Consider the following 25,355-nt stretch of genomic DNA (forward strand, 5'->3'; position numbering starts at 1 on the left):
GGGTTAAGATCAACTGAAATAGGGTATATAATGTAAGAAATCCTTCCGAAAAGGGATGGACAATTAGAGGCATAGAATACTGTAACAACTGTGATCACCATTGAAACCCTTGTAACAAATCATGGAAGAAGTAATAAGAACTACCAGCTCCTAAGAGAAGGGCCGAGGATAGAATTTCACACTCTAATCCACATCTCTATTATTCAGTCCATTTGCAACCGTGTTTAGTTGTTGTAATCCTCACTAGGGCCTAGTTCTTCAATCCACTCTCTATAAATTCATTGTATTGGGCTAATTAGGTCTGAGTCCATTCATCCAATAGTGAAAGTGCTCAAACCCAGTCCCTACAGTTAGCATTATAATTCAAATCTTAATAACAACATATTTTAGTATTTTCTATTTTTTTCTTTAGAAAACTATCTTTTTAATTTCAACTAACCAAACGTGTTTTTTATTTCAAAAATACAAGAAAATTATTTTTTCTTTATATTCCCCAAAACAAGTTTTTGAAAATAGAAAACAAAAATGATTACCAAACGAAACCTTAACTTTAGCTTAAGGGTCGTCAATGGGCCGGGTCGGGCTGGCCTGGCCTATTTTTACTTAGCCCATGGGCACAATTGATTGGGCATAATGAGCTATTAACTAGTTAACAGGTCAAGTCGGGCTAGGCTGAAAGAAAAAACCTTAGCCCATGACCTTGCCCATCGGCAATGCCCATTTTGTCTTTAGCGAGCTGGGCTATCGGGTTGGGCCTAATGGGCTACCCATGGGCTTGTGTTAGCATATTATTTTATTATTTTTATAAGGAAAAAATCAATTTTTTTATAAGGGAATAATTAAAGAATTTAATACTTACTTACAATTTTTTTTACAGTAAAATCTATTTAATTTTTTGTTTTGTTGATGGAAACATATTTAATTTTTTTTATTAAGGCTTTAAATAGTTTTTTTATTTTTATCTTTAATAAAAAAAAAAAGTCAAATGGTTAATTCAAATTTGCTAGACTACTAGAAAAATATTTATTTAGTAAACTAAATTTATCACAATTACTTTGAGTATCTTAGTAGTTGAGGGAGTTCTCTTAAGAAATTCCTCTATAATATCTCAAAATCAATCTTTCATACACTTCTTATATATTTTTGTTTTGAATTATGAGTTATTGGGTTGGGCCAACGGGTTAGGACAACGAGCTGGGCAATGGGTTGGGCTACTGGGCTACTCTATCGGGTACCCATAGGCATATAAACTAGCCCACCGCTTGACCTACTGGGCTAGTGGGCTACCCATGGGCCTCAATAACAACGGGTCAGGCCACCCATTAACCTAGTAGGCCGTCAGATTTCTGGGTTGGGTTGTGGGTTATTTAATGACCCTTACTTTAACTTCTCCAATAACACATTGTTTTTTGGTGCTTTGGTGGTAAAAGTCTTTTCGCTAATAGGGGGTCCAACTACAAAAATGAAAAATATAATAAGTAAAAAAAAAATTGGGGCAGGAAGGCCCAAGCCCTCTTGGGTCTGGCCCTAACTCTTGTGAAGTGACATAAAGTGTAACTTAAACCCATTTGTGTGTGTGTGTGTGTGTGTGTGTGTAGAGAGAGAGAGAGATCAGTACACCTGGTGTAACTGTCATAAGTTACACATTTTCTAGACCATAGATTTATAAGTAATCTAATGACTAAAAAAATATCATTAAATGCTATTACTTTCCACCTCATTCATAATTAATACTAGCATTTTCTCTCTCTCCTTATTTATTGTTTTTCACTTGATTAAATGGCATGCTATCATTTTTAACAACGTGCATTTCTATACTTGAAAAAAAAAACTATACAAAGAAAAATATTTGAGATAGATAATCGGTGAGAAATAGAACAAGTTCAAAATTCTTATAAGACAAAATAAAAAAAATATAAGCCAACAAACTAATATTGAAAGAAGAAATTTTGGCGGCATAGCGAATTGAATTATTGAAGAGTGAGGACCAAAGGTGAGGAAGCCATGACAAGAAGCAAAAAATAAAAAAAGAAATGCTGAAATTAATCATGCCACAAATAGGAAGTGCAAGTATTGAGATCTGGTGCAATTGCGCCATGCAATTAACCCCTCTCCCTCTCACAATAATTTTTTACTAACGTACTTTTTTACTTTTTCTCATTTTTTATATTCAAAGCTTAAGATTTAAAATTGCTTTTTGCAACTTTAAATCTTAACCATTCATAACAATTGCAATATCCTAAATATTATGTCTGATCTCAATCTGGAGTGAAATAAGTGAGCCATATGACCCACAATTGTCATATAACGTGACGATCATGTGTTGCCTCTCCCGTGAGAAGGAGAAAAAATAAAAGCAGATAGGTGTCAATTTTTTATTAGTGGTATAAGGAGTGGTGCACAATTTATGGTATAGAAATCGATGAAAATGTCAAACAATCAGTTGAACAACAGCTATGATCTCAAACATGTTCCTGTCCTTTCTCCTTTTTTTTTTTTTTTTTTTTTAAAAAAATAAATTAGATTATATAGTGCTTCTCTATTAAAAACACCTAGTGCTATACACACACACACACACAAACTAAAATTAATTATGGCATTTCAAGGCCATCCAGTCTTAGGCCTCCTAGTTCTTCTTGGCTTATTGACTAATGGTATTGCTGTTTCACCAAGCCATGGCATTGCTTCCCTCAACCGGACTAGTTTTCCCAGAGGTTTTATTTTTGGGACAGCATCAGCGGCTTATCAAGTAACTAAGTCACAATTTCCTCTATGTTTATTTTTTGTATCATAGTTTTATAGCTGCAAATGTCCAGATATGTCAAGCATATGATCAACATTATTACGTGCACGTGTGTTCTTTCAAATTTCCAGTATGAAGGTGCTGTAAATGAAGATGGTAGAGGACCCAGTACTTGGGACACTTTCGCTCACAGATATACAGGTCTCTTTCTCTCTCTCTCCAACAATGTACAACTATCATCTCATTTAAAATTTTGAGTAACATAATTTGTCTTAAACACTTTTAGATTTATAAAATTTATTATGAATCATTATTATTAAAATTAAAGAAATACAGAATGAGGAGACTCTGTCATTTAAAAAATTAATAAAGGTAGGTAAATAAAGCAATGTAAATTGTGAAATTATATGGTAAAGATTACAAACACAATTCCAAAAATTGTTGGGATTTACAATTACAACAAACGTAATGCTAGAGATATTTCAACTTTTACTATATTTAGCAAACAAACTTATATATCACCGATCACTAGAACATATTTTAAACATTAGCCAGTTGAAGTCTACCAATCATATATATATATGTATGGTCACATCCGTTTGTAGATTTTATGTTGTAAAAATTTTAGAACCTTTAGCATTTTCCTAAAAAAATAAATCAGATAAACTATAGGGATTTACAATTATAGGAATTTACTAAACTTAAGGAATGTACAACTGTTACAAATTAATTCATTGATTTGTAACGGCTGGTTTGGAGTGAATTAATGGAGTGATATTTGGTAGCCTATTTTTAGCCAGTAAAGTTAATTTTGTGCCGTACCGGCCGGTATTTACCATGCCGGAACTTTGGCCAGTACAGAAAATCTACTATTTCATTTCGGCTAAAATACCGGCTGTACCGGAGTTGTTCCTGCCATACCGGAGTAAATTCCAGATTTCGGCCGGTAATTTGATACCGGGCCAAAACCAAAACCTCTAAGGGAGGGCTTAGAAAAAGAATAACAAGAGAAGAAGAAGTTGACGCTTATTAAAATCTTTGAAAATTTTGCTCACTAGTCATTGCAGATCGACCAAGCTGCTGCTGTTTCTCAGTTCTCAGTTTCAAGTTTGTCGCCTCATCACCTGCTTCTCTTTATTTTACATCTTTCTTCTTTTTTTGTCTATTTCACTTTTTGCTCTTCACCCTCTTTTCCTTGTTTTTTCCTCCGTGAATATCTATGCACATTTTGAAACTTGTGGTCTGATGGGAAGTGAAAGAGACTAGTCCTTTTGTTCACTTTTTACCCACCCAAATGGACACGTGGCTTGCGGAGTACTTGTTTGCTCTCTCCTCTCTGTACAATATGAGAACAATACCAATCTTTTAACTCCAAAAAGAAAAGTAGTTACATTAGTTTGTTTGTCTATATATATATATATATATATTAGTTATAAACTATACCTACCAAAAAAAAACAAAACAACTATGTAAATTGTACAATAGTAATTTTTTTTTTTTTAATGTATAAATTGTATACTTATTATTGATATTATAATTATTATATAATTAGCAGTAATCTTGAAATGGTACATCGGTATTGATCGATATCGAAATATATTTTTCTATTGACTAAATCAATACAACCTCCGATACAAAATTGACTCCCTTATTTTTAGTTGTACTTGAATTTGAATTAGACTCGTTAGTCATTAGTTATTTTATTATCAAGATTGATCCTTTTCAAATGAAGAAGATCATTTTTCTTACCTCACCCGATGAACCAAAAAAACAAACAAACAAATAGTGTGCGTGTTGATAAAAGGCTGGGAAATTGAGATAACTATGAGGATTTCAAGAGTTTAATAGGAATAAATCAAAGCATGTCGTATTAGGACAGAGCAAAATAGCTGCTCAATTTTATGTACAAGTAGTGGCATTATAAAATTCTTTTTACTTCTTTCTGTTTTACACTGGCCTTAACTTTGTCTACGGAACCAACTCCATAAGACTGGAGTATACACTCTTGCTTGCCAGAGCCTCTATATATTGTGAAAACCTGCGGGCCAAATTAGTATTGTAAAGGTAATGCATATCATCATCTAGCTTGTGAAATTTTTGGTGTAATTTCTGTGTCTGAAGGTTTACTAGTATTGGAAAATGATGAAAAGAAAACTATGAACATGTCAAAATAAGTAAGAAACTTAGAAACCATCACGCACTCTTGGCGCGATGGTCAATCCACAAGTATAAGTGCTTGTGGGGTGTGAGGAACAAGGGTCAGAGTTCAAGTTTCTTAAAGTGCACTTCACTCATATATACACTTAGATTAGGCTAGAGTAGAATTCTATCTCTTTAAAAAATAAATAAATAAGGAAAATCCTAAATGCAAAACCCACCATTTATGTTTCAGGAAAATTAATAGGTACTTCCGGAGTACCATAAATGCATACTCTCTCCTCTCACATGAATGATAAGTCATCTCCATCAACTTCTATTCAATTTTGTTGTTAATTGTCCAAATTTTTAATTTTTTCTACAAATTTTTTAAATTAAAAAAAATCCAATTAATAATTGAAAAATATTTTTCAGAAACATAAGATGAATGAAAGTAAAGTTAAATGACTGAAATGAATTCTAGTAAAACTTAGATGGTTTGTTTTGCATTTTAGCCTATGAGAAATTGCCTTCTTTCCATAGAAAAACTAGGAAAATAAAGGAGTTGAATGTTGTAACTATTGACCAGCCATTTGGTATGGATGGTTGCCCACTTTTAAATATGATAGGTCACAAACTGAATAACCCCTTGTGATTAAACCAATTAATTAATTAGCCAAATTATTAATTAATCAATTTATCATGCAAACGCATGGAAGCACAAACAAATCACCAATAAACTAAATATACAATGGAAATTAAATGACACGGTGATTTGTTTACGAAATAGGGAAAACCCTTACGGCAAAAATTCCACCGGGTGATTTTCAGGTCACCACTCTCGAAACTCTACTATTATCAAATCAAGCGGTTACAAGTAAAGGAATCCCAAGTACCTTACCAACCTACAGTTGAACCCTTATCTCAATACCCAATTGGACTTGATTTGTAGTGACAGTTCCCCCTTTTGATGCATGGCTCCCAAGTACGTGACTAACCAATGCGCGGATCCCAGTACGCGACTTCAACACCAACTTAAAAGGAGAGGTTGGCTACAAAGTTCTTCAGTTCATCCAACACGATGAAGATCAGGAAGATGCTTGGTCACAATACCCTCTGGTGAAGATACACAACAACTTCTTCAGAAGAGATGAACTAGGTCAAGAACTTCGTCTTTGATCACAAATTACTTGAACAGAGTTTGCTTAATGCTTGTGCAACTTGTGTACAGTTTGACGGCTCTTAAAATAATCCTTTTATATGTTTAGGGTTATGAGAAAAGAAGGCCCAGAGACACATTCACGGATCCCAAGAAATCAGATCAAAAAAATCTAATTTTATAAATCTCGACAGATAGCAAGGTGTCGAGGAGCTATCGAGCAGGTGTCGAGCTTTAATGAATTTGCACTTCAGCTTATTTTTCTTAGATAGACTTGATGACTTTAACACTTGATCTTGAAACCCTGTTTCTTGAAGTATTAAAAACACCTAAAACTACCCAATTACAAGTAGAGTGCATTTTGTCAAAGGATTAGCCAATTTATATAAACAAATGACATATGTTCTTAACAAGTAAAAACACATATGTCTAACAATCTCCACCTTTGGCAATCTGTGATAAAACCACAACAAGCAAATGAATATATGAGAGAAGTCATAAATCACTCAACTCATACTCACTTGTTGAATACAATAAAATCTATCCTATCACAAACCCTTGAAAAACTTTGCAAGAAAAGAGTTTATGGCAAGTAGACTTTGACAACCTGTATTTCTGAAACACTTTAAACAAAACTTATCAAGGCATTTTGTGTGAAACAAAAATAATAGATTGCATACAAGTATAAGAATCATGTGTATAAAGATAGAAAAGAAATAACACATGTAGAGATAGGTGAAAGAAACATACATCCACATATATAGAGAAAATAAGTACAATGTATGTAAAACTGGTCATAAGACCTCATATACAAAAACAATGTATCTAAAAAAAAAAAAAAAAAAGATACATCATAACCTCACTACATCCCTCAAGAATCAACACTCCCCCTATTAAAAATGTCTTATACTAACTCTCCCCTAAAGATGACTACTCTCATATTCTCAAAACTACTCCACATTTTTGTCACGGGTGACAAAGGGTAGAGTGTCAAGTAGACATCTCATCAGTAGAGCTAGCATTTCCATCATCATCCGAAGCGTCATCGTCATCACCATCATCATCATCATCCTTAGAGTCAGAAGTCACTAAATGAGGTGGTGAAGGAGTAGCCTCAGAAGCAAGCCTACCCATGGTCGCCTGCCGTCGTGCAATACGACCAACATGAACATTCACCTAATACCATAGAGAGTGTATCGAGGCAAGCATCCATGCATTGCAGCTGCGCCATGATGTCTCCAAGAGATACATCGCCCATAGAGGAAGAATAAGCAGATGTAGATGGAGTTGATCTGGATGGAGCTGAATGGGAGGAAGGAGTGGAATCCGACTGTCTCAACCTAAACTGAGCCTCACTATGTTTTACAGTAGCAGCATCTATGGCACAAATGTGTGTGAAGTGGTCGGACACAGGAAAAGTGACAGAAAAATGGCGTAAGATCCTCATGATAGCGGAAGGAAAGATGAGCTTATCACGGGACATCGAATCTAAATGAACATCAATGATAAAAAGAATGAAATGAGAAGGAAAATATATAGTAAGATGCTCAAGAAGAGATAACAAAAATCAAGTACGAGGCTCTGTGATGGAGTTATAGTGAGAGAGTGGATGGAGTACAAAAGTCATTACCATGTTTAAGAATCTAGGACCTTTAGCAAAAGGTCTACATGATGTATACTGATGTTCACCTCAATCAGCAGGATGCCCACAAAAAGCAGAACTGAGCTCATCTTTGGACACAGTCCTCAGACGCTCACAAGAAGGTTAGTCAGGAAACTCTTTCTTAAGAACTCAAAGCACCTCCGTAACTAGCTGCGGTGTGATAGGAATGCGCGTATCTCGAACGCGAGTGAAAAAAAGAGGTATTGAACGATAAATCCCATGCATGTTGGAGTAAAACTCTTGAATGAGCACAAGAGGACATGTGACCGGGATGTCACACAGTGACTCCCATCCCCTACTGTGAATGACAGAGGGAAGATTAGTGTCGGCGAAATCCGCCAAAATGACTTGGCGTTCTGAATGAACACCTTGTCTAGAAAAGTTCTCCGAAAATGCCTTGCAGGCATCCTCATCACGGAACCAAAGATTAAGAGGAGCAGAATCAGAAGAGGAAGAAGCTCCAGAACGCAGAGGGTTCCAAGCCGGAGTGAATTTACGCTTAGGTGCCATAGACACTACTAACGTAAACAGAATGAGAAAGAGAGAGAGAGAGACAATCAAAAAAGTTCCAAAACAATTCAAATGTATCAAATATGAACAAAGAGTACGTATGCATGAGGAATGCATGAACATGTGACATGCAAAGTAAAAAGCATCATGGGCTCAGCTCAATCTAATCCTACCAGCACACAAGCATAAAACGCTCATCTAAATGCATAAAAATACCATTCTAATGCACATGTAATGTAATGTATGACATTTTGAACACATTTAAGTGAAAACCCAACCCAAAATTTCAAGAATAACTCATCAATTTTGAAAAACCCTAAAAATTTTCAAAAACCCCAAAATCTAAGATTCAAAACATGAAATGCATGAATAATGAAGAAAAAAGAGATCATACCAAGTTATTTGAAGCAAGGGAGGGCCGAAAATCGTGTGGGTTGAATATTTTTAGTGAGAAAAAGAAGTTTGGGAGATGAGCAGCCGCGGATAGATCGAGAGAGATTGAGAAAATGAGAACAGAATTGCGACAGCAGCTTATATAGGAGCATCAGTAATTCTCGACAGATAAGGTGTTGAGAGGTGTCGAGGAATCTATCGAGGAGGTGTCGAGAAAATGGCCTTCAACAGTTGCAGGTGTCGAGAGGTATCGAGGAACAAGAAACACTTTCAAGGAACAGAATCTCAATCGATCCACCAGGTGTCGAGAAAGTATCGAGGAGGTAGGAACTTTCTAGATCAATCTACCAGGTGTTGAGGAGGTGTCAAGATTGTGATAAAAAAAAGGCTAGAGAAGCTCGACAGATAACAAGGTATCGAAAAGGTATTGAGAAGGTGTCGAGCCAGCTTTTAAAAACAGTTTTTCGAGAAATGAAAAACACAAACATGAATGCAATCCAATAAGCACCTCAACCAATGATCCAATCAATATATTAAGCTCTCAAAATCATCTCTCATCAAACATTTTAAGCACATGGATCCTCAGAAACACACACACACACACACTAAACAAGTCTAAATAATCTTATTTTTCAAAAACAAGACAAGACAGTTTAGTGAGCATACATTAACACATGTAAAGACTTGTGATGGCCAAATCACATTGTACCTGTACATGTATCAAGAGTAGCAAAGAATATTGCGTGTTGTATGTGAAAAATATCGCAAAATTGCATATGTGTATACAAGTTATGACGATCTGAGATATGAGAAAATAACTTTAACTCACACACAATCATAACTGTTTGATGGGGACTATCACCTTCGAGGTACATCCTATAACTCTCACATCTCCTAAAAAACATGCTTGCAATCATATTTAAAGCATTTTAATCTTTTTGCTTTTATTTTCTTTGCATATTTTCTTTTAAGCATATCATGCATGGGCATAAAAAGAGAGAAAAGAAATACCCAACATGTTAAGCATAGACATTGCACTTTTGCTATACCGAAGCATACAGATGTCTTTGACACTGCACTTTTACTATGTCGAAACATACAGGTGTCATATTATGATTGGCGGGCAGTAGTGGTGAGATGGTTATTTATGCCTTTCTCTTAGGATTTTCTAGTCCTACCCATCAAAAAGAGTGATATGAGTGTTAAGTTTTAAGAGATAACTTAATCTTACTCATCACAAACAAGAGTCACAAAGCTCACTTGCTTAGTTGTGCATGGAGATGCTCATCTAAGCTACAAAAGATACAAATTTTGGAAAATTTTGTTTCAATGGCCATCCAAGGTACACAAGTACCAATATACACAAAACATACACTGTTTTTGTATTTTTCTTATTTTTCAATTTTTTTAATTTTTATATCAAAAAAAAATAAATAAAACTGAAAATAAACACACAAAAACATGCTATCAAAACACAACATAAAACTAGACTGACTCAAAAAAATGCAAAACACATAAGTAATGCAATAAACAAAAACAAGAAGATAGAAGAAAGTGATAAAGTCACTTAGAGTCCTTTTTCTTCCACACCTTGGAAGAACTTTTTCTTTGATTGAACCCTTGAACTGGCTGTGAGGGGGAAGAATTGAAACCGTTCAAGTTCAAAAGGAACAGGAGGGCTTTCAAAAGAACTCCAAGAGGAGCAAGAAAGGATTGAAGCTAATTTTGGCTTCCAGATGCTATCTTGTCGTTGCTCTGTTAAATGGCTAGCCACTTATAGCAATTTGGTTGAGTATGACCGGCAGCTCCACAATGTTGACAGAGATGCTGCTTCTTCTTTTTTGGCTTTTGAGAGTTAGCTTTCTTAGCCCTAGAGTTTTTAGCATCTTTCTTATCTTACTTAGGGAGTGCTCCTAAGATAGATTTACCCTTGTCTAAGTTCTCACTAGCTAATTCAGTTTTAATATCAGTGTTCTCAATTTCAGTGTTATTAGCAGGAGAAACAAAAACAGCAGTACTAGTAGAAGCAATATTAGAGGAAGAAAAACCATACCCTAAACATGTTCGATCCGAAGCAAATTTTTGATTGCTGAGCATCTCATCAAGCTTTGCACTTGAAGTCCTCTCCAGTAAAGCTCTAACTTGAAACAGCTCCGCTTCAAGCTTCTTGGTCTTCTCAGCCAAGAAATTGTTCTCAAACCTCAGTGCACCAATCGTTTGATTAGTTTCATCAAACTTTGTGGAAAGGTCTTCACGATCGAGTTCCACATCATTGAGCTTCTTGGTGGCCAGCCTATACAATTTCTCATGCTTCTCAGAGAGCTTGTATAGTTTTTCATAGACTGAATAGATATCATCTTGATCATCCATCTTCTCACACTTAGAATCCACCAATTCTTATTCTTCTTCTACTTCATCAACAATCCCTTCAGTAGGGTTGACTATGGCAGTGAAGGCATTTAAGATTTCGTCATCCTCATTGTCAGAATCATCTTCAGACTTAGTGTCACTCAAGGTTGCAGCAAGTGCCTTACTCTTCCCAATTCTCTTGAGATATGTAGGACACTCATGTTTCATGTGTTCGAACCTATGACAACCAAAGCACTTAGGTCCTACGGGAATAGTGTACTGACCGCCATCCTTAGCATCCTTCTTCCCTTTGTCTTGGCTCTTAAATTGAGAAGAACTGGACTACCTGCGATCCTTGTCAAAGCCCTTTCCATTGGCATTCTTCATGAATTTCTTGAACTGCCTGGTGATGTAGGACTTCATCTTGAAATCTTCATCATCTGAAAACTCATCTGTGTCACTGCTCTTTGCCTTCAAGGCCATGCTCTTACCTTTACCCGACTTGCCAATCCTAGATAACCCTATCTCGTAGGTCTACAAGTTTCCAACTAGTTCAGTTAAAGGAATCTTGTCAATGTCCTTTAATTCCTCTATAGCAGTAATCTTCGCATGGAATCTCTCGGGTAGAGATTTGAGCACTTTCCTTATAATCTTGGGTTCAGAGATAGTTTCCCTAAGATTGAAGGCTGAGTTCACTATGTCCTTGAGCTTGGCATAGAACTCATCAAATGACTCATCCTCCTCCATCTTTATTTCTTCAAAGCTTGTTGTGAGCCTCTGAGCTTTGAATCCTTGACAGCCTTTGTGCCCTCACAAGTTTTCTGGAGGATGGTCCATACCACCTTAGCAGTTTCTGTTAAGGATATCTTTTTGAACCCTTCATTGGTGACTGCACTGAACAACGCATTCAATGCCCTGCTGTTGAAGTTTGCCGCCTTGATTTTGGCTTCATCCCAATCGGCCGGCGCTTCCTTTGGCTTTGTCTAGCCAATCTCTACAGCTTGCCACACCTTTTCATCAAAGGATTGCAAAAAAACTCTCATGCGTACTTTCTAGTATGCATAGCTAGTCCCATTAAATAAAGGAGGTATAATTAACGACTATCCTCTATCCATGACAAACAGGGGTCAATGGATCAAGCACAACAAAGATTAAAACCTAATCAGAGTGTGCCCGCTCTGATACTACTTGATAGGCCACAAACTGAATGACCCCTTGTGATTAAACCAATTAATTAATTAGCCAAATTATTAATTAATCAATATATCATACAAACGTGTGGAAGCATAAACAAATCACCAATAAACTAAATATGCAGCAGAAATTAAATGACATGGTGATTTGTTTACGAATGGAGAAAACCCTTATGATAAAAACCCCACAGGGTGATTTTCAGGTCACCACTCCTGAAACTCCACTATTATCAATTCAAGTGGTTACAAGTAAAGGAATCCCAAGTACCTTACCAACCTACAGTTGAACCCTTACCCCAATACCCAATTGGACTTGATCTATAGTGACAGTTCTTCCTTTTGATGCACGGCTCCCAAGTACATGACTAATCAATGCGCAGATCTCAATACGCGACTTCAACACCAACTTAGAAGGAGAGGTTAGCTGCAAAGTTCTTCAGTTCATCCAACACGATGAAGATCAAGAAGATGCTTAGTCACAAAACCTTTTGGTGCAAATACACAGCAACTTCTTCAGAAGAGATGAACTAGGTCAAGAACTTCGTCTTTGATCACAAATTGCTTGAACAGAGTTTGTTCAATGCTTGTGCAACTTGTGTACAGTTTGACGGCTCTTAAAATAATCCTTTTATATATCTAAGGTTAGGAGAAAAGAAGGCCTAAAGACACATTCACGGATCCCAAGAAATCAGATCAGAAAATCTGATTTTATAAATCTCGACAGATAGCAAGATGTCGAGGAGCTATCGAGCAGGTGTCGAGCTTTAATGAATTTGCACTTCAGCTTGTTTTTCTTGGACAGACTTGATGACTTCAACACTTGATCTTGAAACCTTGTTTCTTGAAGTATTAAAAACACCTAAAACTACCCAATTACAAGTAGAGTGCGTTTTGTCAAAGGATTAGCCAATTTACATAAACAAATGACATATGTTCTTAACAAGTGAAAACACATATGTCCTAACAAAATACATAATATTTAATTTACACCAAGAAATAATTCATTTCAATATGGGAGAATCTTAATGTTGTGAGATATTTAGAATTCAAATCCCCTCTCCTCCAAATGTCAATTTATCAAAATAATTAATTTTTTTATGACTGCTTATTTGTCGTAACTTGTAAACCCAATGTTTCAATTTGTCTTTATTAGTATTTGTTAGTTTGTGAATAGTGTTTTTTTTTCTTCTTTTCTTTTGGAAGCGAACACTTTTAGTCTAATTTTTTTAAAATGGGAACTTATAATCTAATTTAGTAAGGCAATACACATGTTTTTTGGGGATAAAATTTGGCTGCAAACTTGGTTGTAGCCTAAAGCTACAACTCCTCTCAAAAAAATTAGCACGGCTACATGTTTTGAAAATACAATTATTGGATTGCATATCCTTATGCATTTAACACACATGTCAAATTTCGTGTCAATTGGATGTTAATTACTATTCAATTCATAAATTTATTTTTTATGCGTAATTTGGAACTACACAATTATTTTGTTTCAAAAAGAACAAAAAAAAAAAAGGTCAAAGAAAAAAGAACAACAACAGCAATAGCAACGTAAACAATAAACCTTCACATTCCTATCTTTTGGTATTTAATTTTCTTCATTTTTCCCCATTTCCTTCCTTTCTTCCACAACTGATCTCTAAAGTCTAAACTAGAAATAAGTGTTCATGTTATGGCGATCAGGCTCAAGTACTAGTTCCATTTTTTCTTATGGCTATAATTACTAGTTCCTAAATAGTATAAAAAAAAAAAAATCCTTACAATTAATGAAATTGCAGGTAAGATAGCGAATGGAAGCAATGGAGACGTAGCTGTCGATCAATATCATCGCTACAAGGTATATATGTTGTTTCGTGTTCATACTAAAAATTGTGAAAAAAAATTGGAAAGAAAACCACACATATTATTCAGCTCCTAATTAACAACAGTCTTGTAGCACAAATGCATAGTTTCGTTTACTTTATAAAGAGAATTGGGGTTCTTTTCATACTTTCTCCAATTGTTATATATATATATATATATATTGGAGAAAATGGGCTTTTGCCCTCTTTTTTTAAAAAAATTCAGTATTTTGCCCCCTTTCCCAAACTAATTAGGGAAATGCTCTGTTTTGAAACTCGATTTTCTAAAAATCGAGTTTTAATTTAAAACTCAATTTTTGAACAATCGAGTTATAACAAACTGAAAATTAAAAAAAAAAAAAAAAAAAAAATTCTAGAGCCCTAAGTGGCGTTTTAGGGAGCCCTATAGATGTTGAAACTCGATTTTGAGAAAATCGAGTTTCAAAATAGGGACATTTCCCTAATTAGTTTGGGAAAGGGAGCAAAATGCTGGATTTTTTGCGCAACAGGGGCAAATGCCAGTTTTCTCCTATATATATGTTAGCTCCTGTTAACTTTTGTGTTTTGACTTTTTTTACATTTAGGGCCCAACTATTAGGGCTGTCTAACCCACCCGGCCACCCGCCTAACCCGCCCATACTTGACCGGCGTTCACCCAATCTGACTGCTCCGGCGATCGGCCACAGGTCCCAAGCTCCAAAACCCGACGCCGGCAGGTCGATTTCAAGTCCCCTCGTTCAAAACCCGTGAAACCCGACCAGCCCGAAGACATCAAACTCTCGTGAATTCTCCAGCAATTTCAACGAGTTTTCAGCTTGATTTGCATATTTTGGCGACCAAAACAACCAGATCCGGCATAGATACACTAGATCCAGCGATTCTCGACACGATTTGGGGGAAAAATAATTGAATTTGGCGAAATCCTCACCGGATCTTGGTCGGATCGGGCGAGATCTCGTCGATTTTGGCAGTTTTTCGTCGGGTTTCGACCTCACCCGAAACTGATGCCACCCACCAGCAAACTGACCCGCGAAACCCAACCCTTTTAACGGGTCGGTTACGGGTTGAGAATCTGCAACCCAATCTCTTACGGGTCGGTTTGCGGGTTAGGCACAAACCCGACCCGTGGACACCCCTACCAACTATGTTCACCACATGTACTAATATATAAAATAAAATTTTGGCACATGCTTTCTAATTATTGAGCATATCTAACCAAATACAAGATAATTACAATATAAAAAATTCTCATTTCAAATTTTTCTAACAATTTATATATGCTTTGTGATTAAACATTATAGGGAGATGTTCAGATTATGAAAAAGATGGGCTTAGATGCATACAGATTCTCAATCTCATGGTCTCGAGTACTGCCAAGTAAGATTATCCTTTTCATAATCCCATAAAAGGTTAGAACCATCCAATGAGATGAACATAAAAATGGGTACATCAAGTACACATCTTAGACTGGAATGAGATGACTATTGTTTTGTGACCAATTATGTTTCTAACAATCTCCTCTTTGAGACTAATTTCAGAAGGAAAACTATCTGGAGGCGTGAATAGGGAAGGAATCAAATACTACAACAAACTAATCAATAGGCTCCTTGCCAGAGGTCATGAATGATTCTTAAATTCTATCACATGTCATCAACTTATCATGCACTATTAATTCATTGTTGTTTGCTATGATTGAATGCAGGTATACAGCCCTTTGTGACCCTGTTGCACTAGATCCTCCTCAGGCACTGGAAGATAAGTACGGTGGTTTTTTGAGTCCTGATATTGTGTAAGTGGTTCCCTTATGATTAATCATTTTATTCATCCGAATTCAAATTAGTTTACGTTTCACAAATTTTATCGTGATTATGATCTCTAAAAAAATTTAAATTGATGACCCATTTTGAAGATAAGGAATCAAAGGGGGCCCTTTTTTATTATTATTTTTAAATTAATGACTCATTTGTGAAGTTGCTAGCTCATTGTCTTTTAGAATTATTGAGTTTGATATCATTTGTTAAGAATTTATCATTGAATTTTTTTTTTATTGTGAGACCATGATATAATACATTAACGTAATATTAATTCACAATTCCAATCCAATATGGTCCACTAAAATGAAATGCCTTTGAAAAATGAAAAATATTAAAATTAACATTGAGATTGGAAATAATTACATAGAATGACTAAATTGAAAATATACTAAAGATAAAGGATTGAAATGAGAAACGTGGTACTCGCATGATTGAATTGAAAATTTGTAAAAGTTAGAAAGTTTAATTTCTATAATTTGTAATTTAGTCATTATTTATATCAATCACTTATAATAATAATAATAATTGTAGGTGTGATAGGCCCAATAGTATATACCTATGTATATGCTGGGTTGGGGGCCTAATCCGAGGACTTCTAGTGGTTCGAGGTAAACGCTGTCATAAAAGTCCACATTAGTGAATAAGGGAAGAGGTTTGGTCATGATGGTCTAAAAAGGAGGTTCAAGGAGGAATGCCTCCTCTACTGAGCAAAGCAGAGGTCAGAAAGTGTGGTTTGTGTTAAATATATTATCATTAACAACACAATGTGTGATACCATGTTGTATATGCTAGAGTGGATGCGGAAAAGGAAGCATAGAATAGGAACACTGAGAACACGAGGGTTACGTGGTTCAGCCTTGACAACCTACATCTACGGAAGAATCCCTTAAGAGCTACATCTTTATTGTATAAGAGTGTAGTACAAAACCTGTGTTACAATGAACTCTAACATGAGTATATATAGGCGACTAAACCCTAGACTACTAGTACAAGCAGGAATGGGCTTGGACTTATTACATTGAGCTAATATGTCTAATATATATCTCTAACACCCTTCCTCAAACTCAAGACGGAAGCTCGATGAAGGCTTGAGGTTGGATAAGCATGAGAAGATCACTTGGAGATGCCTTGAAGAATACCTTTGAAGAAACCACAATGAAGAATGTGCCAATTCACTAATTTTGAAGTTTCAAATAAAGAAACGGAGTCCAAAATTGAAATCTATGCGAAAAACTGAGCAAGATAGGCCCTTTTGGAAATTTTGACTTTTGGCAAAGGTCAACGCAAAAAGTCAAAGTCAACTGTCCAGGGTCAAAGTCAACGGATACTGGTCCGGGTCGGTTCTGGGTTTTCGGGTCGAGTCTCGGATCGGGCAGCAAAGCCGTTGACGTGGAGTGATGACGTCACCATGAGTTCTTTGGCGCGTGTAAGTATTCCACCGACGCATGGCTGGAACTTCGAAAGGCGCGTGCAAGCGTGTGCGAGGGAGATTGATGCTCAGACTTCGGTGGTTTGGCAGATCGGCGAGCTATGAAGCCGTCATGGCGGCGCGTGTTGCCGGAGAAGGATCTGCTCCTGAGGAATCTAAGGCAGCGCGTGGAGAACTAAGCCGAAACAGCGAAAGCGCGTGGGAGCGCGTGACGTGTTTTGTGGAGACCATCTTCTTGGGTTTTAATCGCGGGAGGCCATGAGTCACGTCTGTGTGATACCATGTTGTATATACTAGAGTGGATGCAGAAAAGGAAGCATAAAATAGGAACACTGAGAACACGAGGGTTACGTGATTCAGCCTTGACGGCCTACATCCACAAAAGAATTCCTTAAGGGCTACATCTTTATTGTATAAGAGTGTAGTACAAAACCTGTGTTACAATGAACCATAACATGAGTATATATAGGCGACTAAACCCTAAACTACTAATACAAGTAGGAATGGGTTTGAGCCCATTACATTGGGCTAATATGTCTAATATATATCTCTAACAGTTTGCCCTCAAAAGCAACATTTCAGGAGGTTTTATTGGGAAAGATGTACGTCATAAAAGCACAGGACAAAGGAAAGCTATGAAATATCTAAGATAAAATTGTTACAACTGCATTGAATGCTCTGCTGCTAACTCTTTGGTTGTATTAATGTGGAAGTGATACCTGAACAGTAATTTTCAGCTTTACAGCTACTCTCAGAGACTTCAAGAATATGCTGATGGGACAGGGATCAACGCCAGTAATCTGGTCTACACGTTGAGAGTGGAGATGAAAGAAAAAGATAGTATAAAAGGGAAAGAATACCCTGAGGGAGGGAGATCGGAGAATTGAGAGAAAAACACTGTAGGAACAAGAACTGGACCTATAACCAAATTCAAAAGATATATATATATATATATATATACAAGAATTGATCTCCTCAAATTGTGCCAAGGACGATTTTCTTTGAATAAAACTAGTTTATTTTTACTTTCTTGTCATCTGGGCCAACTATAATTGTTATCTAACTCGTTAGAACCTAGTTTTTTAACCCATTTTCTACAAATTCATTGTATCAGGCTCTTTGGGCCTAGATTCTTTTACCTTTTGAGCTTCGGAACCAAATTATGGCCTTACAACAACAACAACAACAACAACAACAATAATTAATTCATTAATTATTATTATTATTATTATTATTATTATTATTATTATTACACTAACAAAGAGAATTTTTAATCTATGTAAAAGTTTTTTTTGCTACCAAGTGCTTTATAACTCAACTGATTGGCTCCTTCTAGATTGGAGACATACAAATTCAAATCTCCTTTCTCCCAACTATAGAATTATATATATATATATATATATATTAAATAAAAGAGAGCTTTTTGCTCTATATGGATAGTTAGGCCTTCTAGATTCTTTTACCTTTTGAGCTTAAGAACCAAATTATGGCCTTACAACAACAACAATAATAATAATTAATTATTATTATTATTATTATTACACTAACAAAGAGAATTTTTAATCTATGTAAAAGTTTTTTTGCTACCAAGTGCTTTATAACTCAACTGATTGGCTCCTTCTAGATTGGAAACATACAAATTCAAATCTCCTTTCTCCCAACAATAGAATTATATATATATATATATATTAAATAAAAGAGAGCTTTTTGCTCTATATGGATAGTTAGGCCTTCTAGATTCTTTTACCTTTTGAGCTTAAGAACCAAATTATGGCCTTACAACAACAACAACAACAATAATAATTAATTATTATTATTATTATTATTATTACACTAACAAAGAGAATTTTTAATCTATGTAAAAGTTTTTTTGCTACCAAGTGCTTTATAACTCAACTGATTGGCTCCTTCTAGATTGGAGACATACAAATTCAAATCTCCTTTCTCCCAACTATAGAATTATATATATATATATATATATATATATATATATTAAATAAAAGAGAGCTTTTTGCTCTATGGATAGTTAGGCCTTCTAGATCTATAATTGAATCATGCTATAAATGACATGCTCACGTACAAATGCACAATTAATTAGTGTAATGTCAATTATTAAATAGTTTGGATACTTTTGCATGTTTATCTTTAGGGATGATTTTCGGGATTATGCTGAGCTTTGCTTTAAAGAATTTGGTGATCGTGTCAAGCATTGGATCACACTAAATGAACCTTTGAGCTACACCAATGCTGGTTATGTTATGGGGACATCACCTCCAGGCCGGTGTTCTAGTTGGCAACAGTTAAATTGTACCGGTGGAGATTCTGGGACAGAACCATATTTAGTGTCACATAATCAGCTTCTTGCTCATGCTTCCGCAGTCAAAATTTACAAGCAAGAGTATCAGGTTTCCACGCACCAAATTGCTTTATGTTTATTTTAATTACTACTTTTTTCTTTTGTTTGAAAACTGTACTCCATTCAATAACCATGGTTGCANTGTTTTGGACATCTTTGTCACTATATGCTAGTCATTTACAAAGAATAGAAACACCTTTGCTAGTTTAATAAAGACTTAAAATTTTGTGGTTTGTGCTAGGTTTATGGATCCCTTAACCAATGGTGACTATCCACATAGCATGCGATCTCTAGTTGGCGACCGATTACCCAAATTCACGAAAGAGCAATCCAAGCTAGTGAAAGGGTCATTGGATTTTCTAGGGCTAAACTACTATACTGCTAATTATGTAGCCGATGCACTTCACTCCAAAGTTGAACACGCAAGCTATATAACAGATTTAAGAGCTAATATTTCTTGTACGAACTCAAACATTTGGACCATGATTCTGATTTTCTTATGTAACTCATATGTACTAACAACACTTTGCTTTTTTTTTCTTCTGTTGAGGCAGCTGAGCGCAATGGGATCCCCATCGGCCCAAAGGTGCGTAAGAAATTGAATATACATAAGGTTGATACAAATCTTAAGATGGTTAAAAAGTTTGATTCATTTTTTTTTTCTTTTATGTAATTCTTAAATAGTTTAATTTTCACACAACTTATAGATAAATAAATAAATATATATATATATAATAAAATAAAATAACAATTTAGTTATTTATTAGCATCCTTATCTGAGGTAGTGTGATAATGAAAGAAAAGTAATTAAGTGAAACAAATGTCATTTATCAAATTTTGTGTGGTTTGCATAGATTTTTAAGATCGTTGAGTTTCTAAAATGTCACGTGTCATATATCATTAAAAATTAAAAAGAATTAAAAAATATAATAAGTCTTGTAATTCAACTAATTGACACATTTTGATATTTCTTGTGAAAACATCGAGGGTTCAAATGTTAACTATCAATTATAAAACAAACAAACAAACAAAAGGATATAAAAGGGAAGATAGCTAAAAGTCTTTGAATAAAAAAGAAAGAACTTTGTAATCCAACTTAGAAATTTTTTTCAAATAAAAATATTTCTAAAATAGATCATTAGAAAAATCCATAGATAATTTGACAACAAATTGTAGTATTTTGTTGGATATTCTTATAACAAACTTCATTTTCTTTTAAGTGTTTAAATTCAATAAGTATTTGATTTAAATCCTCCTTTTACACCCTATAATAAAATAATGGCACATCAATTTATTTTTATTTTTAAATGGAAAATTTTGAAATACCACACACATTTACAAATTACAGACGAAAAATAATAAATAAATATAAATAAATAAATAAATAAAAAACCAAAAAAACCCAATGTCATAGAAATATAATTGGAGAATTCACCGGGAACGCCTACCACTAGGAGAAGCCGCCGAAATTATCTATAGCTCTAGATTTTGATATTTACATAAATTAACGCCTTTTCATTAATCCTAAAGATAGACACATACAGTACGAAAAATGCAACGAAATGTGAATAACTAACAATATCCCATAGCATTTGATGAAAAAATTTTGAAGAAAAAGATTTCCAAGCAAATTATGTAATCCCTAAGGGTTAACAAAAAGACATATTATTTTTATTTTTATTTTTTTTCTGATATGAAAAGACATATTAATTCATGATAACTCTGAAGCTTTTGAGAATCTCCAGCTGCTTCTCCTACCCGGTTGGTGCTTCTGGTCAATTCCCTGATGGGTTCTATGGCGTTGGGGTTTTACCCTGTTCTTTCTTGTCTTTTATATTTTTATCTAAAAACTGAACAATCAAGATGAATAGGATTTTCTGTTGTTAATTTGCTATTGTGTGTGATATTCCCTATTCTCCCATTTGAAAAGAAAAAAAAAAGATGTGGCATCATTTCATTAATTAGAGGGTGGAAAAAGAGAGTTTTATACCAAATCCTTACTGAAGTTTTAACTTTTTTTATTATAATGACATTTCAGGCTGCTTCAGAATGGCTCCGTCTCTATCCAAAAGGAATTCGAGACCTTCTATTATACATAAAGACAAAGTACCATGACCCACTAATTTTCATTACCGAGAATGGTAATTTTTTTTTGAACTTTTTAATTATGATCACATAAAGTTACGGTGCTAGCCATAGAAATATAAAATTTGAAAGGATTGGTAGCTTGATTTACATTTGAATCTAAAAATCTACCACAATATTATAGGAACTGATGAGTTCAATGATCCTACATTATCGCTTGAGGAAGCCCTAGCAGACAACTATAGAATTGATTATTTCTATCGCCATTTTCAGTATATTCATAGAGCTATCAAGTAAGTAAAGAAGACTGCTCTCTTTCAAATCTAACACTAATATGATTTTATTACTACTAATATCAGTATGTCATATTAACAATTATGAATATTATTGTGTCTAAAGTCCAATTGATCTTCTTCCTTTTTTTTTTTTTTTCCTAATGTAGGGATGGTGTTAATGTGAAGGGATATTTTGCATGGTCATTATTGGACAACTTTGAATGGAATTCAGGTTACACTGTTCGGTTTGGCATCAACTTTGTAGACTACAAAAATGGATTGAAAAGACATCCCAAACTATCTGCTCATTGGTTTAAGAAATTCCTCAAGAAATAAGATGAAAAATTAATGACTATGCTCATGTTGAACTATATCCTAGCATCAGACCATCTCCAAATATAGACTTAAAGTTCATTTCTTTTCTATCTTTTTTTTTTTTTTTTTTGAAAGAAATTTCTTTTCTATCTTGTATAGTGTCTGTAATCTGTAATAAAAATAAAATAAAATAAATGTCTCCGTTTTCAAACTCAAATGTTTCTTAATTAAATTACAACTTTAGATTATGTAAAAGTCCAATGTTGCACTGATTGTTTCCCAATTTTTTTTTTAAATATTAAATTTAATTACTTTTTTTCTAGAAACTAAATGTAATTATTAAGATAGATAGCTATAAATGAAACTTATAATAAACATTTCAATTAACTAAAAAAATTCCTCTGATTAAAATTATATTACTAAACTTTTTTTAAAGATCTAATAAAATTTTGATTATGTACTTTTACAAATTATTATTTTTATTTTTTCATACACTTAGTATTTTTCGTTCAAATTATGTGGTACTAAAAAATGTCACGTATGTTGGTATGTACGTCACTTTTGATTGTTTCTTTTATATTTTGGAGTTATAACTACGTATTTGGTCTATATCATTTACACCAAATTTCAATCTGGTATCTAACCTTTCATTGTTGTATCTATTTAGTCCTGTTGTTATTTCTTGAATGAAAATTGCTGACGTGACTAACGACTAAATTGGTCATTAATCTAACACTCTCCCTTCATGTGTGGGATTGAGTGGGGGCCCTATAGATGGAAACTTAAATGGGAGCTAAGGTGGACATATGAGATTGTATTCATGACCTTTTGCTTTGATACTATTTTAAATTATTAATTTTTCCAAAAATTTGGGCAAATTATACCTTGGTCCCCACCCATAAATAATTGTTTAGGGAAGTAAGGGTGTATTCTCATGGCTTAGGGGGTAAGTATGAAAGGGGTATAGTTTTGGGGGGCAAGTGAAAACTAGTGTATAGTTTATGGGGGTAAAGTGTGCATTCTCATAATTTAGGGGGGTAAGTGTAAAAGATTGTATAGTTTAGAGGGGTAAGTGTGCATTTAGATAGTTTAAAGGGATAAGGGTAAAAAAAGGTATAATTTAAAGGAACAAAGTGTAATGGCTTAATCTATTACTTAGGAGATAGTGAATCTATTCATTTATTGTTTAGTTTCTCCCTCAGGCAAAGCCACACAGTCATCACTAGTAAAGAGCAATTTCACAAATTCTTGTTGGGTTTTACCCTTCTAGCGGGAATGGGAATTTTTTTTTTTTTTTGGATAAGTGGGAATGGGAATTTTAATTGTTGGTGGACAAATATGTTCAACCAAAGCATAGTATTCCATAGCTTTTGTCAAACAACTTTTGATACCTTCAAGTTATCTGTATGATTGAGGATAGCCATGGATTGAAAGTTGATCTTCATCCAAGAACGGTAAAAAGAATTTATATAAGTGAATGAGATCCAGAGGCAATTCCAGAAACAGATTGGAAAGGGCAATCTTGAATGTTAGTTTAAGACCCCTGTCAAAAACAGTAATTAACTAGTTTGAAGGCCAAGTTGTTAATTAGATTTGTTATGAAAGCCTTAGATTCAATAAACAATCATCAATATCATGCAAGTGCAGAAAATTAAAAGACACACAATATGATCACTTAGGAAACCAATGAAACAAAACCAGTTTCTTAAACTTAAGGGGACCAATTCCAAGATGACAAATCCACAATCAGATAGAGATTTATAGTCAGATTTAATGTTAAAAATAGAATTTTGAAATATAAAAACTTGTTTTTGAGAGGGGTAGGGGGGAGAAGGAAGAAAATAATGGAATTGTTTTTTAATAAATACGAAAGATTAAATAAATATTATTTAATTGATATATAAATATTTTAATATATATATATATATATGTAATTTAATTTTGTTTTCTTAGACCTTAAACTCTATTGAACCGCACTCTGCCTTAGTCAAAATCTTATCATCTATCTCGCTCCGCAACCTTTAAACTCTAAGAACAAATTCTAATTGACAAATCATATTCCACAGCCACTACTAAGAATCCTCTCCTTCATCTCTTAATATTCTATACCCTCAACAACCAATCAAACAAGTTTTTGTATCATTGGAATTTGGAAGAAAGTGGGGGTAGATATCTTCAGCTTAGGATAACGTTATTCACATGCCAAATTGGAAAATGATACCAAATTTCAATGATTTTGGTTGACAAACAGGAGCAAAGCATATTTGGGGGACACTAGGGGAGTCCTGCCTTTAGATGGAATAATGATGTAAGAACTCTATGGAACTTGTACACTCACAGCTAGGCCTATAAATATGCTAGCAATGTGGCACAGACATAAATGAATTATAGGAAATCAAATGTTCCATGATCAAAATCATTCCTTCAAGCGTCTTGCTCTTGCATGAAGGAGATAGAGAGTGGATTTGAGCCAAGGATGATTTTCCGCCATTTGTTTTCTACAAAGAAAAATGCCCACACTATACTGTATCTTGCGGGAAGTCATCGTTGACTCACTTTCGTTCTCTTTTCTCTCATTTGAGAGCTTAAAGGGCATTACTTTAATCAGACAGTTAATGACCAAGAGTACATAGAGAAACATAGTTCATTTTGAAAATTGTTTCACTATCCCTATCTAAAGGGCAAAAGGTTTTGCCGGTAATTATATTTCACAGTTGTAGTCTCTCTCTTGTTAGGGTGAGGTTTGGGTTCAGTGTCCAATTGCACTGGACCCGTTGAGATTATAACACGTGTCCACTTTTGAAAATATGTCATCATCTTAACGGGTCCAGTGCACTATATGCACTAGACCTAAGCCTCACCCCTCTTGTTAAACATTCTAAATGTTTTCAAAACCACCCTTAAAGGTTTTCTCCAACATAAACCTCTAGTGTACGATTCCAAGATCACATTTGAAGCTTTAGATTCAAAACCTTTGATAATTGGTTTGCAACAACTTCAAATCTACCGGTTTTGATAATATGTAGATTAATTTCTAGTAGTGACTTTGAAAGAAGAAGATACAAAACCTTTTAGATCGCACATGCGTAGC

At 34.6% G+C, this 25,355-nt stretch overlaps 1 pseudogene; it reads left to right on the plus strand.

Annotated features, from left to right (window-relative positions):
- Window positions 1–2,577: 2,577 nt before the first annotated feature.
- LOC112012949 (beta-glucosidase 12-like) lies at window positions 2,578–22,496 on the plus strand (annotated as a pseudogene).
- Window positions 22,497–25,355: the final 2,859 nt, after the last annotated feature.

This window comes from Quercus suber, unplaced genomic scaffold (assembly GCF_002906115.3).
Source record: "Quercus suber isolate HL8 unplaced genomic scaffold, Cork oak 2.0 scaffold_545, whole genome shotgun sequence".
Classification (NCBI taxonomy): Eukaryota; Viridiplantae; Streptophyta; class Magnoliopsida; order Fagales; family Fagaceae; genus Quercus; species Quercus suber.